The sequence below is a fragment of the Bactrocera latifrons genome, unplaced genomic scaffold (genome assembly GCF_001853355.1).
Source record: "Bactrocera latifrons isolate USDA-ARS-PBARC rearing strain unplaced genomic scaffold, ASM185335v1 scaffold_39, whole genome shotgun sequence".
Classification (NCBI taxonomy): Eukaryota; Metazoa; Arthropoda; class Insecta; order Diptera; family Tephritidae; genus Bactrocera; species Bactrocera latifrons.
This window is the reverse complement of record NW_017537034.1, coordinates 1,307,464-1,321,205: the sequence shown is the minus strand read 5'-3', so window position 1 is coordinate 1,321,205 and position 13,742 is coordinate 1,307,464. Positions and strand designations below refer to the sequence as shown.

General features: G+C 35.0%; 1 protein-coding gene and 1 long non-coding RNA gene across 3 annotated transcripts in view; one reads left to right on the top strand and one right to left on the bottom strand.

Moving 5' to 3' along the window:
• Window positions 1-10,101, bottom strand: part of LOC108972262 (receptor-type tyrosine-protein phosphatase N2) — a 135,543-nt gene extending 125,442 nt beyond the window's left edge. Inside the window, exon 1 of the mRNA XM_018938809.1 lies at window positions 10,026-10,101. The gene's annotated coding sequence lies outside the window, so the exon portion shown is untranslated. The remainder of the gene's footprint in view (window positions 1-10,025) is intronic.
• The window catches only part of LOC108972265, a 159,874-nt gene that overhangs the window by 130,541 nt on the left and 15,591 nt on the right, over window positions 1-13,742 (top strand). For both annotated transcript variants that reach the window (XR_001993620.1, XR_001993621.1), the window contains exon 4: window positions 1,868-2,409. This is a non-coding gene — a long non-coding RNA (uncharacterized LOC108972265). The remainder of the gene's footprint in view (window positions 1-1,867; window positions 2,410-13,742) is intronic.

Genomic DNA, 13,742 nt, shown 5'->3' with positions numbered 1-13,742 from the left:
AATGGTATTAACCCTACACATCTGTTAAAAAACCCGATGGATAATAATATTAGCAGGATATACAATTTCCTTAGAGATACCGACCTACTCCGACGCATTTGATACCGCCCTAGTCAACATGCCAGCCGAAAGCCTCCGACGCTAGCGCTGCGTTATCTTTAGTTTATGTAATAATTTCATTGTTATGTAAACTTTTATAAAATAAATAAAATAAAAAAAAATAAAAATAAAAATATTTGTATGAGCTTAGGTTGTTGTTAAACACTCACACCTCGTTACTTGTTCGTAAATTCTGGGCCATAAACAATACTGTAACGATGAGCCAGCGTCCATATTCAACAGACTTGGGTACGTGCAAATTTTTTATATTTCCGTTGTTTTACAAGCTTTGATGGCATTTAAAGCGCATTGTCCTAAAAGCTATAAAAAATTCGATTTTGAGAAGTGTTTCGACGATTGGAAGAAGCGCTGACATAAGTGCGTAATAGGCGTACAACATTTTTTTAGAGAAATGCATATAATTTTTTTTTTTTCAAAAACGAAAATTCCCGTATTTTTTTGTAGCACGCTTGGTACATTGGACGATTTCCGGCACCATCAGGTCATAGATTTTTCACTTACATATTTTTCACTGGCATATTATAGGCAGACAAATTCTGGTCTAATTTTACAAAAGTGTATAATTTTCCATCCACATTTAGCACCTAATATATTATATTTTGTTTTCAAATCTAAATCATTGTAACCGTCATCTAGAAACTGTTTGGGTGACAAGGCGTAAGTTCATTTTCTTTAAAATCATCTAACGGTAAAGGAGATTCAGGAAACGAAGGGTCGTACCATACAGAAAGGAGTGTTAGTAGAGTTGGTTCCATGCGGCACTCAAAACTTTTTTAGTCGGTATCGGTTCTTCATAATTAAGATTATAGCCTGCTGCAATACCCGAAAAGAAGTTGCGCGTGGGTCTCTCTAGATAAGGGTAGCAAGTCCAACTCTTCTTCTGCAACTGGTCGTGGTTGAACTTCGAGAACGGCATTCACTGGAGCGAGTCAGGGTTCACTGGAGCTCCATTGTAAATGTCACTCAGTGCTTGTATGAAGTCAGTTACAACTGTAGTCTGGTCGGTAAAATATTCAACGGTCATTGACGAAGTATAGAAAAGACCCCTTGATGCTGTTGTTGTTAAATTAACAATCTTTGGCCAGATAAAAAATCCACGTCCATTCCGGTTGCGTAGACCCGACTGTCATGGGAAAGGCTGCTTTTGACGCTCCTTGGAGGCGAGAGCTCTTCAAACTAGATTTCTGCAAAAACATCTAAACAGAAATAGCTTGGTGAGGATTTCTAGGTATTCCTTAAATCATATCGACTCCACTAAACGACCAATGGAAGACATAAAAATTCATCCTGTTTTTGTGCAGCGATACTTAAATACTGTGTTGATGTTGAAAGAAGTTTTAAGCATTCAAGTTGGACTAATGTGCGTTTCAGTTTAAAGATGAGATTGCTACTTTTCCATTAGATGCATGAACGATTGGTTCATTGATCTACTAGTGATTGTTACCTCTACTTGCTTTGCTCTACGGTTAGATATGAATTTAAAAGAAAGTTTGAGCGGAAAGCTGTACCTCCTTCATTTTGACTTTCAGGCTTGAAACTATTGGTCATTTTATTCCTCGGTCATTTTTCATAATCCAATCTAATTTATTTCTGGATATAATCAGGCACAGAAATCAAAAAATCCAAAATTATAAAAGCAATCTTTGTCAGCTGCTAAGAAGAAAATGTTAAAGCAGCGACATATAAAAAAACGTATCACAAAATTAATCTTTTTCAACACATTACAACTTTTTCTGTCCAATTGCAGATTTTTTATACAAAAAAGACGAACGAAACAAGCATTATGAGTTTAAACCCTCAAAACCGCGACATGACATCAAAAACTTTTCAACACAACACCATATCAGCACGCCAACAACTCAGTCTAACAACGCCAGGGCAGTAGAGGAGACGGTGTGACAGATGATTAACGCATAAAATGCGATCGTATAACGGTGAATGCCGACTCACGTAATGCAAACGCAATTTTTCAAAACAATAACGACGAAGAAGGCGAGAAAAAAATGTTACTGACATATATTACTGCTGCCACAACGCCACAATCAGCAACAGCGTCAGCTCGCACTTCCTTCGTGGAAAAACGCTCGCTACGCACACACTCGCATGCATGCATGTGAAGAAAGCAGAGCATTTGGCGTGCAAAACTTTTAAGGACATTTCAGTATGGTGCCATGGCCACGGTGCCAGACAACCTATGCGAGATTTATGCAAGACACACGAGCAGCAGCGTGCGGTGTATAGGTGCTTGTGTGGGAGGAAATACATGCTGATGCCAGCGGAAACACTTTGGTATGTACGTTTTTCTGTTCACTTACATATATGTATATATATATTTTATACCCTGATAAAATATAGGGTATTTTAAATTTGCCAGGAAGTTTTTTTTTTTAATTATACGTATATAAGGACATACAAATGTTATAAATGTTCAGCGTGTGAGTCGATTTAGCCAAGTCTATCTGTATATACGTGTACCGGTCCCTCAGTTTTTGAGGTATCGACATACAGTTTTACAAAAACCATTTTCACCTCAAGAAGCTGCTTATTTGTCGGAATCGCCGATATCGAACTACTACAGCATATAGCTGTCAGACAATCTGAACAATCAGATCAAGTTCTTGTATGGAAAAATTTTTTATTTGGTGCCGTATCTTGATAAAATTTGGCATAGCATATTATCTAAGGCAAGGCCATAATATTCGAACATTTTGTTCAGATCAAACAACTATAGCATATAGCTGTCATACCAACTGACTGATCAAAACCAGGCCTTGTATGAAAAGCTTTTTTATTTGACGAGATTTTTTCATAAAATTTGGCATAATATATTATCTAGAGCAACACCACAATCTGCAAACATATTGTCTAGATCGAACCACTATAGCTTATAGCTGCCATGCAAACTGATCGACCCTAATAATGTTAAAGATCTTTTTATTTTCTATAAGAATTCCACCAGTGAAGGGTATTATAACGTCAGTACGACCGAAGTTAACATTTTTTCTTGTTTTTATGTGCTCTATGTATATAAAACAATAAAATGTGCACTTACATATGTATATGTATTCATGTGCAAATACATTAGATATTCTGCATGCGTGTAGTTGTTTTCCTGTTGACGTCACATCCTCACTCCTTTCAAAGCAACACTTTAAGGACAAGATGCTGTCAGCGGCATTTATTATAATGGCGACTTGTTGTTATTATAACTCTTCTCATGCACATTTGTTTGTGGCAGTTGTGTAGTTGCATTTGTTTTCCGTTTTTTCGTTTATTTTCAAAACAAATAGCTACAAGAAACCTGCTTGGCAACATATGAAACACATTGTACTATTCTCATTTACATAAGTGTATACAAGTGTGTGTCTATTTATTCATATGCGTGTGCTTAGGGCGAGCGCGTGTAATTAGCATAAAAGCTGCTGCTGGCTCATGCTAATAGCTACAAGGACGTCTGCCTTTACCACACTTGCCGCAGGTGATATCCACTCTTCGTTTAACTTACAACCACAATTGCCAACTGCCTTCATATGGCTTAAGATAATGTGAGATGGTAATATTGTTCACCAGAGAAGTCATTGTAGAAGCTGAGCCCTTTTATGCTAAGTGCGCTTTCGAACAACCCTAGGTTGATATTTCCTCTTTTAATATTGCAAACATTTTCTTTTATTTGAAAACTCTCAGTCTAATTATAATTATAATTAATTAATAATTATTAACGAAATTAAATTTGCTCTTTTTGGATTATTAGTCTAAATAGACTGTTAGATTATATGGCTGATCTAGAGATATCGCATATGGACTGCTGCATATAGTACATTGTGAAGCCATATGAAATAAGAACTCCTGTGTTTGAACTTATAAAACTTTAATTTGCATTTCCCCAAGTTCGACGGAATGTCTGAAAGTGCCAGTGTCTTGACATCCCAAACGCGGGACAATCAAGAAGGATGTTTTGAGTTGTTTTCATTTCATCTTCCTACACACCATCTTTTCTTATCCTGTTAAAAGCCCAAGAACTAGGGAGAGGCTGGCATTACTGAAGGCCAACAGATCGCTAGATATCTTAAGGTCGATCTTGGGCCAAAAGGCTTTTGCGACAGCGATACAGGAGCACCGACAAGGTCCAATTCTTTCAAGAGCGGTTCTAGGGTGTCCTTGCTAGCTCATCACCTTTACCATTTCCTGTGATTCCGCTGTGGCCTGGCATCTGTACCAATTTTATCACAAAGACACGTTATGACCCCGGAACAGTAGATCTACTGTTATCTTAATTGCTGCAACCTCGGCTTGGAAGACACTACAATAGTCAGGAAGTGGAGTTAATAAAGAGCTCCTGACAGTAAACCCCTCCACCAGCCGTCCACCAAAGTTTTTCCCAACCGTAAAGAAGCTCACTTCCCCTCTGCTCCAACGGCTCTTTCCACCTACAATACCCCCTCGTCGGTATATGGGCGACTCCAAGATCCAAGTGATCCGGTATGAAGCCAAAGTGTGTGAGGATATACGAGTGTTCAGATACGTGTTCTTCTAAGAACCCATATCCTCTAAGTTTGATAGCAACTCGTTTCCAAGAACTGAAATGTTTCTCTAGGGTCCATTGCTTCAAACAACTCTTGAAGGAGTTGAATAGAAAGGGGAATCGTGTGCCCAACTTCCCCCGAGTGTGTAAGTTGTCTGTCTTTTCAATTCCATCTATTCCAATATGACTGGATACCCAGTTGATATTAACCGAGTTATCTACTAAAAGTCGAGTTGCTTAACCGAACGCATTGAGACTTAGTATTAGTGCTACAAATAGTCTGAATTGTCGCTTAGCTTTTCCACTAGATAGTAGAGTATATAAACTCCAAACAAAGTCATGAAATTGCGCGAATTTATGGTGATATGCTTTTATTTAATAACCACACTTAGTAAAATTATTCTACTTGTATATTAAACTACATTTTGTTGGTAAACATTCTGATGATGTTATATCACATTGTTGGTAAAAGAATTTACATTATGCCTACACGTTGCCGACAGCGTATGAATAGAATATTGAAGAAATGACAAACTTTTGATGGATGATTTGTTGACACATTTTCGCCCAAATAATTCATAATTCCCTTCTTTTATTGCTCTTCGCCCTCATCAAATATTTATTTCCATTAAATTAGCTTCGCCAAAAACATAATAAAAATTGTTTAGCGTCAGTGGTCACATTGTCGGCAACTTGCTTGCTTGAGCAGCGCAAAAATAAGGAAAATTCTTTAGGAAATAAGACGACACATCAGCGGATACATAATGGTTTCTTTCGGAAGTCACTGGAATTTAATAAGGCATTTGCTTAACCTTGTGTGTAATAAGAGCACACATTCGTCCTGTATCGAAAAGTTTTGCATATTTTAAAATATTTTATTTAGCTTAAAGCGAATTTAATAATTTTCTGAGAATTAAATTTTTTTTTTTAATAGTTTGATTAACGATACAAACAGACAGATAACCTATGACTTAATTCTATCGTTTTCTTCAGACATGTTTTTAGGCGTCCACATATTCGTGTGTGCATTGAAAATTTCTTTATATTATATAATTGGTTATTGAAAAATGAACATGGTACAAAAGGTCTGGAGTTACTTGTATGTCAGTCTAGTTTGGAAAGAACTTGATAATAGACAGAGTCAATTATTTCTGGCTGCCTTCGTTTCCAGTAATGGTGTTTTTCAAAAATACTATAACCTTGACAAATTACGTCAAAACAAACGTTCAAAAGACTAAATGTCGTTTGTTATACATATATCAAAAAACATTTGCTGAATTTCAAGAAGAATTTGACAATTGCTTCTACTGACTGCTTTCGAGTTAAAGTTTTTTAGGTTATGATCGATCAAAAATCGTTTAAATGAAGTTTTTTTTACCTGTTACAATACCCTAAGAGTACGTAAGTTGCCCTTTATATTTCGGGACTCGAAAACAAAATTGAATTTTATCATCATAAATCGTTTACTTGTTTTTCAAAGTATTCTTCATTAAAATCTAAATAGTTTTGGATGATTTTGAACCCATTTTCGAGGCACTTTTGCCACTCTGATTGATGTTCCTCCAAAACATGCGTTTTGTACGCAAAAAAACCGAAAAACTGTGATCTCTTAATTTATTTTTTACGAACGAGAAAAATAAGGCAGGAACGAACGATGAATGACTCATCAAATTGATGTTTTGAGTACCCAAAAATGCAGTTGTGTCAGTCGATATGTGGGAACTCACTCTTTGGAGGTTGGTTTTCCTGATTTCTTAAAACATAACTGGCAAACAAACCGATGTGTATCACTCAGAATTGACTGCTCTGCAACCAGTTACTTGGAAATGCTTCGTGTTTGAACAACTTTATTAGATTCGGCTCAATTTGAAACACCCATATAGGTATACGCATAAATTCACGCTTCGAAGCATAACTATCATATTTTTTTAACATTTCTTTCGACCAATTGACACACCAACCTTTTCTTGAGCGATCGACAAATTGTGTGGGCTCCGACGAAAAATATTTTTTCCAGTCAAATGTTCATGCAATAGTATTTAATATCGCACTAATGCTTATGATGTTGTTATAACGGTTATCTACTCCCCGTTAGGGTGGCAAGGTTCAGATAAGTTGTTAGCGAAGTTATCCAACGGTAGTCCCAGGAAACGTTCTGTTTCGACGGGGTCGGACTATAGAGAGAGGAGTGTGCTGAACATGCAAAGAAGTGGTTAGAATCATGCGGAGAATTATTGCATGCTGGAAATATATTTGGTATGTCGGAGTGGATTCTGAATAAGTAGGAATATAACCTGCTATAGTATCTACAACAAAGCTGCTGAAAGGTCACTCTTTGTCGTCTGCAATGGGTGGACTTTTGACTCCAAGTACAGCATTCTCTGAGAGGTAATCGGTGAAGTTGTTTATGGCGGTCAGAATATATCTGAAGTTAGTTGCGTCCCTCCCTGTTATCAAAATAGACATTTATTTAGGAATATGCAGATTTTTCAATGATCGGTGTTTATTTTTCTCCTGAGCATGCCACCATGATGGTGACACCCAGAAGTCTGAAACCCTATGAAGTATATATCAAAATGATCAGCGTGACGAGCTGAGTGGATCAGTTATCTGTTCGTCTGTATATGCGTGAATTAGTAGCATCTTAGTTTTTGAGATATCGTCCTGAAATTTTGCATATGTCCTGCTCTCACCAAAAAGCTGTTCATTCGTTGGAACCGCCGATATCGGAAAGCTATAGCATACAGTTGCCATACTACTGACCGATAAAACTTGTGTTGTTGTATGAAAAACTATTTATTTGTCAAGGTACGACACGAAATTCGGCATAGATTATTATCCAAAACACGGCTACATTTTCCAAACATATTATTCAGATCGGCCCACTAATGCTAATATCTGCCACCTATGAAGGGTTTTATAGCTTCGGTGCAGCCGATGACCACGTGTTTTCATGCTAGGTATCAGCAGTAGAGATTGTTACTATTTTTTATGGTTGTGGATTTAAAAAAAAAATGGAATAAGAGTGAAGAAAGTGGCTCGAATTTAGGTCTTTTGATGAGCAGAGTTAAATAGACGCAGTTTCAATGTGAGATAACGGTTGACTTTATCGAATAAAAAACAAAAATAATTAGTGATGCCAGATTTATATTATTTCATAATATATTTCAAGTTGAGATATTTTATTTAAATTGTATATTGTATGATCTCTTTAAAAGTTAGAAACATGGATTCCTAAAACAGTGTCATAATATTAAAAGTATTTTTCGTCGAGTACTTTTCGTAAAGATTTTACAAAAGGGAAGACTAGTTTCAATACATAGAAAATTATTGTTATACTTCGGTGAAGACATAAGCATTGTCTAAGCTTGCGCGGAGTAGGTTCTCAAAAACATATTTCAAAATATCAATTAAAGTAGTTCTTTTATATCAAAAAAATGTCTTGGCAAAATTTTGTGAGCTGATAATTAAACCCAGCCGACGATTACTTTACCAAAGTTCGGTAGGAATTTTATTTATCATCAGCAAACGGGTTTTAGATCCAATGGTTGATATATATATATACATTAACTTAAGAATACTTAAGTACCTATATTTTCCACAAGTTCACAAAGCTAACAAAAAGGAATCATTCAAACAAAGCCACAATAGATTATGTGCTTCCACATCATTTATTCATGTTCCCATCTATTTACAAATACATACATAAGTTCTCAGATATGCACAAAAGCCAATGCATACATATTCACATATTGTAAATTGTATTTGTAGCCATTTTATTAACAAGACATGAAATTTCATAGAATTACTTTGCTGTGCGCTTGAAGTTCTGCAACACCTGTTGCACAGGTTCGTTATGAAAGTTCAAGGGTTATATTCACTTTCGCCAAATACATGTATAACCATATATTCTCTTTCACACTTGCCTATAGAAATATGAATATGCGATTTTATATGCGCATGAGCCAAAAATGAATGCATGTATGTATTGTAGCAAAGGTATATACTAACATATTATATGTATATGCGTATATATTACATATCTATAAAGTATGCATGCAAACACCATCATAAATATATTAAGTCACATTGTAAATAGAAAAAAATATAATATCATTCGCTTTGGCTTAAAGCACCCCATAAACTACAAATTCAACTATTTTTAGAATCTAGCGCGCGTTTAATTATAGAAATTTACTTGTTAGCTCATTGATATTGGCACACATTGGTATTGGTATCAATGTCATAACAAATAGTTCAGTACGCTGAAAATCGTTGCAATTTAATTTGAATAGGATCAAAACGGGTTTCCTATATTATTTCGTAGTACAATTTTTTAGTCGTACTCAGAATTTCTTTTTAAATCTTGAGCATTGTTTATTAAGTTTGTTATGAAGCTTGTGATATCCAGGAGGAAATGATTTAGAGGGTGATCTATTTTGAGGTGCCCTACTTTTTTTTAAAGAAAAAACACAGAATATTCAAATTTAAAGGAGAATTTTTAATATCATTCGAAAGAATATTTTTTGATATTTATTCCTTGAAGATGGGGTACGTTAACAAGCAAAATTTGGGTCGAAGAACAAACTGAAGAAAGTTAGCTGCCATTTCATTCAGAAAAATTACAGCCAGGTATGGTTTTTGGACTTAAATTGAAGCTCATGATCTAGACGACAATTGGTTTCTATAAGACGGCGCCCCTTCTCACACATCGCATCAATCAATAGACATTTCTCCAACGATTTGTCATACATATTTCGCACGCAATGTGTTCATGTTTAGACGTGAAACATGAGGCGGCTACCACACCCGTGGTATATCTAGTAGATTTATTCCAAGATGCCCGTTTGAGTATTGTGATTCTAGTTACCCGTTTAGACACAAATGGCAGCTAAGGGGCCTGTTAGATTTTCCAGTTTCACTGCCTTGGAAAAACTTACACTTTTCATAATATTATCTCAAAATATGAGAAATGTCTATTAATTTCATTGCCTATTACCAGATTAGATAAAATTATTGGTATTTCCTGAATACTTGTATTTTCATAGGCACTTTTGAATGTATGAAAATTACTTCCTTGAATTTCACTTATTACTACCTAGAACTAATCTTAAGTATCCAGGGGATGCGGAATTTAAGGACGAAGTATCAAAATTAGATACCAAGTCACTTTTAAGTTTAGCAAAAAGCGTTGACATCCTGTATGACGAATACTTCAAATCAAATTAACTGAACCTTCATCTTGCATTACTAAGGACCAATAGGTCGAGGTATGGTGTAATACATACGATTGCTTACCTTAAAAATCTTTTATAATTACATACTTTATTGTACATATATTATTAGCATATAGTATAAATAATGAGAGCTTCTCATAACTCACCTCACTTTTACATTTATCGCGCTGCTCATGTAGTTTCTTATTCCATTTTCTGCACAACCCGTTCGTGAAGACATGCAAGTGTGGTTGTTGTGAATAAACTGCTCTTTTTTTGTTGGTATTATTTTCACTTTCTTATATACATATATAATTTGACTTAGTTTATTCGTTCGCTCCAAATCACAATCTCTCTCTTAATTTCTTGCTTTCACTAACTTTGCTTCCCCTTAATATGAAATATATATATATATTTTTTTTTTGGTTTTATGTTTTTTACGATTTGTAGATGATTTATTTACTTATTTAAATGATATACATATATTTGCTATGTGTTTAACACTTTTGGGAGGTCACTTTTGTTGTTTTCTGTAATAGTAATCGAACAATTAATTTTTTTTTATTTATCAACCCACAGATTGGGCGTAAGTGGAAAAGCGCACATATATTGTCACAGTTTATGTATATTATTTATTATAAGAAGTATCACATTTTTACAACAAAAGTGTATTAATATATGTACACAGATGAATGATACATTTATGTGTGGCAAATTTTATTCACACATTTTTGGAAGTCGGTCCCTCCATTAAGCTAATCACTTCTGTTCTTTAGAGGAACCTTTTCCCATTTACTACGATCAATTTTTGAGCTATCCTAATGAAGTCCTCAAACAAATTATTATTTATGTACTAGTATAGTCTTATGGTATCGATATGTTATATACTTCCCAGTCCCAATAAAAGAAATTTTAGTGCAACTGGTAGATTTAACGACTATAAATTGGACGTAGGACTCATAAAGTTGGGGCCACTGACTCTTAATTTCGGTGGTAAATTTTAATAGTTTCCACTCGTTGTTGGATCGTATATCTTTCCACGATGAAATGGCAACCTTACTGAAGGGAAATGTCAAAAGAGCGGAAAAAATATGGCGTCGCTTGCTACCCCTATCGGACTACTTTTGTAGCTTCCCTATTGAAAACGTTAGTAATTTAAAATATTAGATAATGTTATTTCATAACAGCTTTTTGACTCTCACCTCAAACTCTAAAGATTACTCTCTGTCACTGTTTCAAACACGGTAGTTAGAAATTCAACTCTAATTATAGAGTTAGTCGACAGTAATGGGCCAAAAAAATGTATTATTTTTCTTTTTCAAAACACCTTTTTCAAATTATATTGAAGTTCTCATTTCTTTAAAAAAAAGTTATAAAAATTCGCAAATTAACCTAGCCGCTTGATATTTTACAAAACAAAACCAAACCGAAGAAAAATTATAGTAATTCTCTGAGCATTAAAAATACGCATTTTTCACGGAAAAACTTCAATTTATTGTGAAACCACAGCAAAAGTCACTAACAGCAGTAGAGTTTAGCATATAAGCACATCGTAGTCACGCAAATTCCAAATAGTGCACAAAAAAGCCTGAAGCAGGCAAAATTCACCAACATTATTTCAAAAAGTTTTCAGAGCAATGAAATAAATTAAAAAAAAAAACCAAAGCACGTCTCAACACTTAACAGAAGTTATACGCCTGTATTAGTGAGAGAGCGCTGAGTGGTACATGCCGGTTGTGGGTGGCTGACGTTTAAAGGCAAAGTAGGCAAGCAGCTGTGAACACATTATGGATTGACGTATAAGAAGAATGTACCTTATAACGCTTATTAGTATAAACGCTGCGCTGATGACGTTTGAGCCAAACTCTCTATTAATCATAACGGAAAAAACACAAATACCCACTTGAAAAGTTGCTTTATTTATGTGTGTGTATAATTGCGTTTATTCATTTCACATCACTAGCGGCCCTACTGTAGCTGTCAGTGCACATTTTCACCACGCTCTCATGCAGGCTCTCATAAACATATCATGATCGCTCTAGTGCGCAACTCCTTGCCGTCGACACTTTTTGGTTATGTTTATGGTGTTACATGGCGTATGAGTAACATTCTCTTGTCAATTGAATTGAATGAATAAATGAGTTGCTATTTCGAGTGGGCTGAAGTATGCTTGTGGGTTGTGTTGTTGAACATCGTTGCTGTTGCAGTTATTACTGTAGGTATTTTAGTATTTGAATGATTGCTATAACCAGCGGTTCGTCGATTTATTTGGTATAAATTTAGAATATAAATATTTTCTCATCATTTTTGATATATTTTTCTTGGTCACATATACATATATTTCTCTGATTTTAGTAATTACTAATAGTATTTGCAATATTAAACTCATCTGCACTGATGCTAGGTCGAAATCAGCGTCGTGTACCCTTCTCAGCCTACAATAACATTGACTGTCCGATAATTGAATCCCTGACTGACTAAGTATAGGGTATAGTAGATACTGAGTAATAGTACGACCGATGTACTGACTTTTTATATACCAAAGCACTTTCTATATTTCCTATTTAGACGTCGAAGTTCTCTTGGTGGCTTTTTACTACAGAATACTGAACAAAAATTGCGACTAACTTTTTGGTATTACCGACAGATGATATTCATGTCTAAACCCGATACGAAAGTCATACTTGTATTTAATACCAAAGTCATCATATTTAATCTGACATAAGCACTATATAAACTATTGCTTTTAAAATAAGGAAAAAAGAGGAAATGAAAACAAGACAGTATTGTGCAAATTCTTTTAAAAACTTTTGTCGCATTCTGATATTCCAACAATCAACTTCTCATATTTTATTTCGCATTTCTTCAAAATACACGTATATAATGAGGAAGGTAAAGAATCAAAATATGGTACAATAGGAAAAGCAATATATTGCCAAGTTTTGTTAGATTAGTCAGACGTTTGGAAATATTATATTACAGCTCTCAATTCTCTCATCATTCTCTATAGGAAGCTCTATATGTTCGAATTCAGATAAACCATCTTATCCGCGGTGACTCTCCAAATAAAATTATTATTGCCACTAACTAACAACTAATTATTTACATTGCGTAGTTTAAGACCAAATACTCGTATATCCTGTTTTTGAATCTTCTTGCTGGCCGAAGTTGGTCAAGAACTCGTCATATTGACTATATTGAACACAGATTAGGTTTAACAGCCCCATTCTAATTACTTGCAGGATATAATAATTCGTTTTGATTTGAAACTTATACAAGGGCTACTTTTCAAAAAACATTAAGATACTCAAAGCTATGTAAGAACAAGAAAAAGAAACGTTGACTTTGGTTGCACCAAAGCTATAACATCTTTCACAAATGAAAAAAGTTCCTTAAATGAACTTTGATCGGTCAGCTTGTATGACAGCTATGATCAGAACAATTTCTACGAAGATTGCACTGGATAAGTTAGGTTAGGTTAATCAAGTAGGCCAATGAGCAACGCCTAGACCAGTTTTGGTTCAGATGGAGTTCAGTCACTACGTCCATGCGAAGTAGTCATCCTTTAAAATGCCAAAAGACTGCAAAAATTATTAATTTATTCTTCAAAATCTATTTCGTCCGCTCAAAGTAGTCTCACTTGGCCACAATACACTTGCGTCAACATTTTTCCTAATCCTCGAAACTTTAAAGAATCAATTTCCGGAAAATTCAGAATTCAAAATTCAATAATCGAAGAAAACTGCCAATATAATCTTTATTCTTGACCTGTTGTGAAGTATTTTCGGCTTCTGCTTAGCTTTGCCACAATACCCGGGCGATTCATCGTATGTTTCGGAAAACATTGTTTCACAGACGTTAACGCGAAGATAATTTTCGGAACA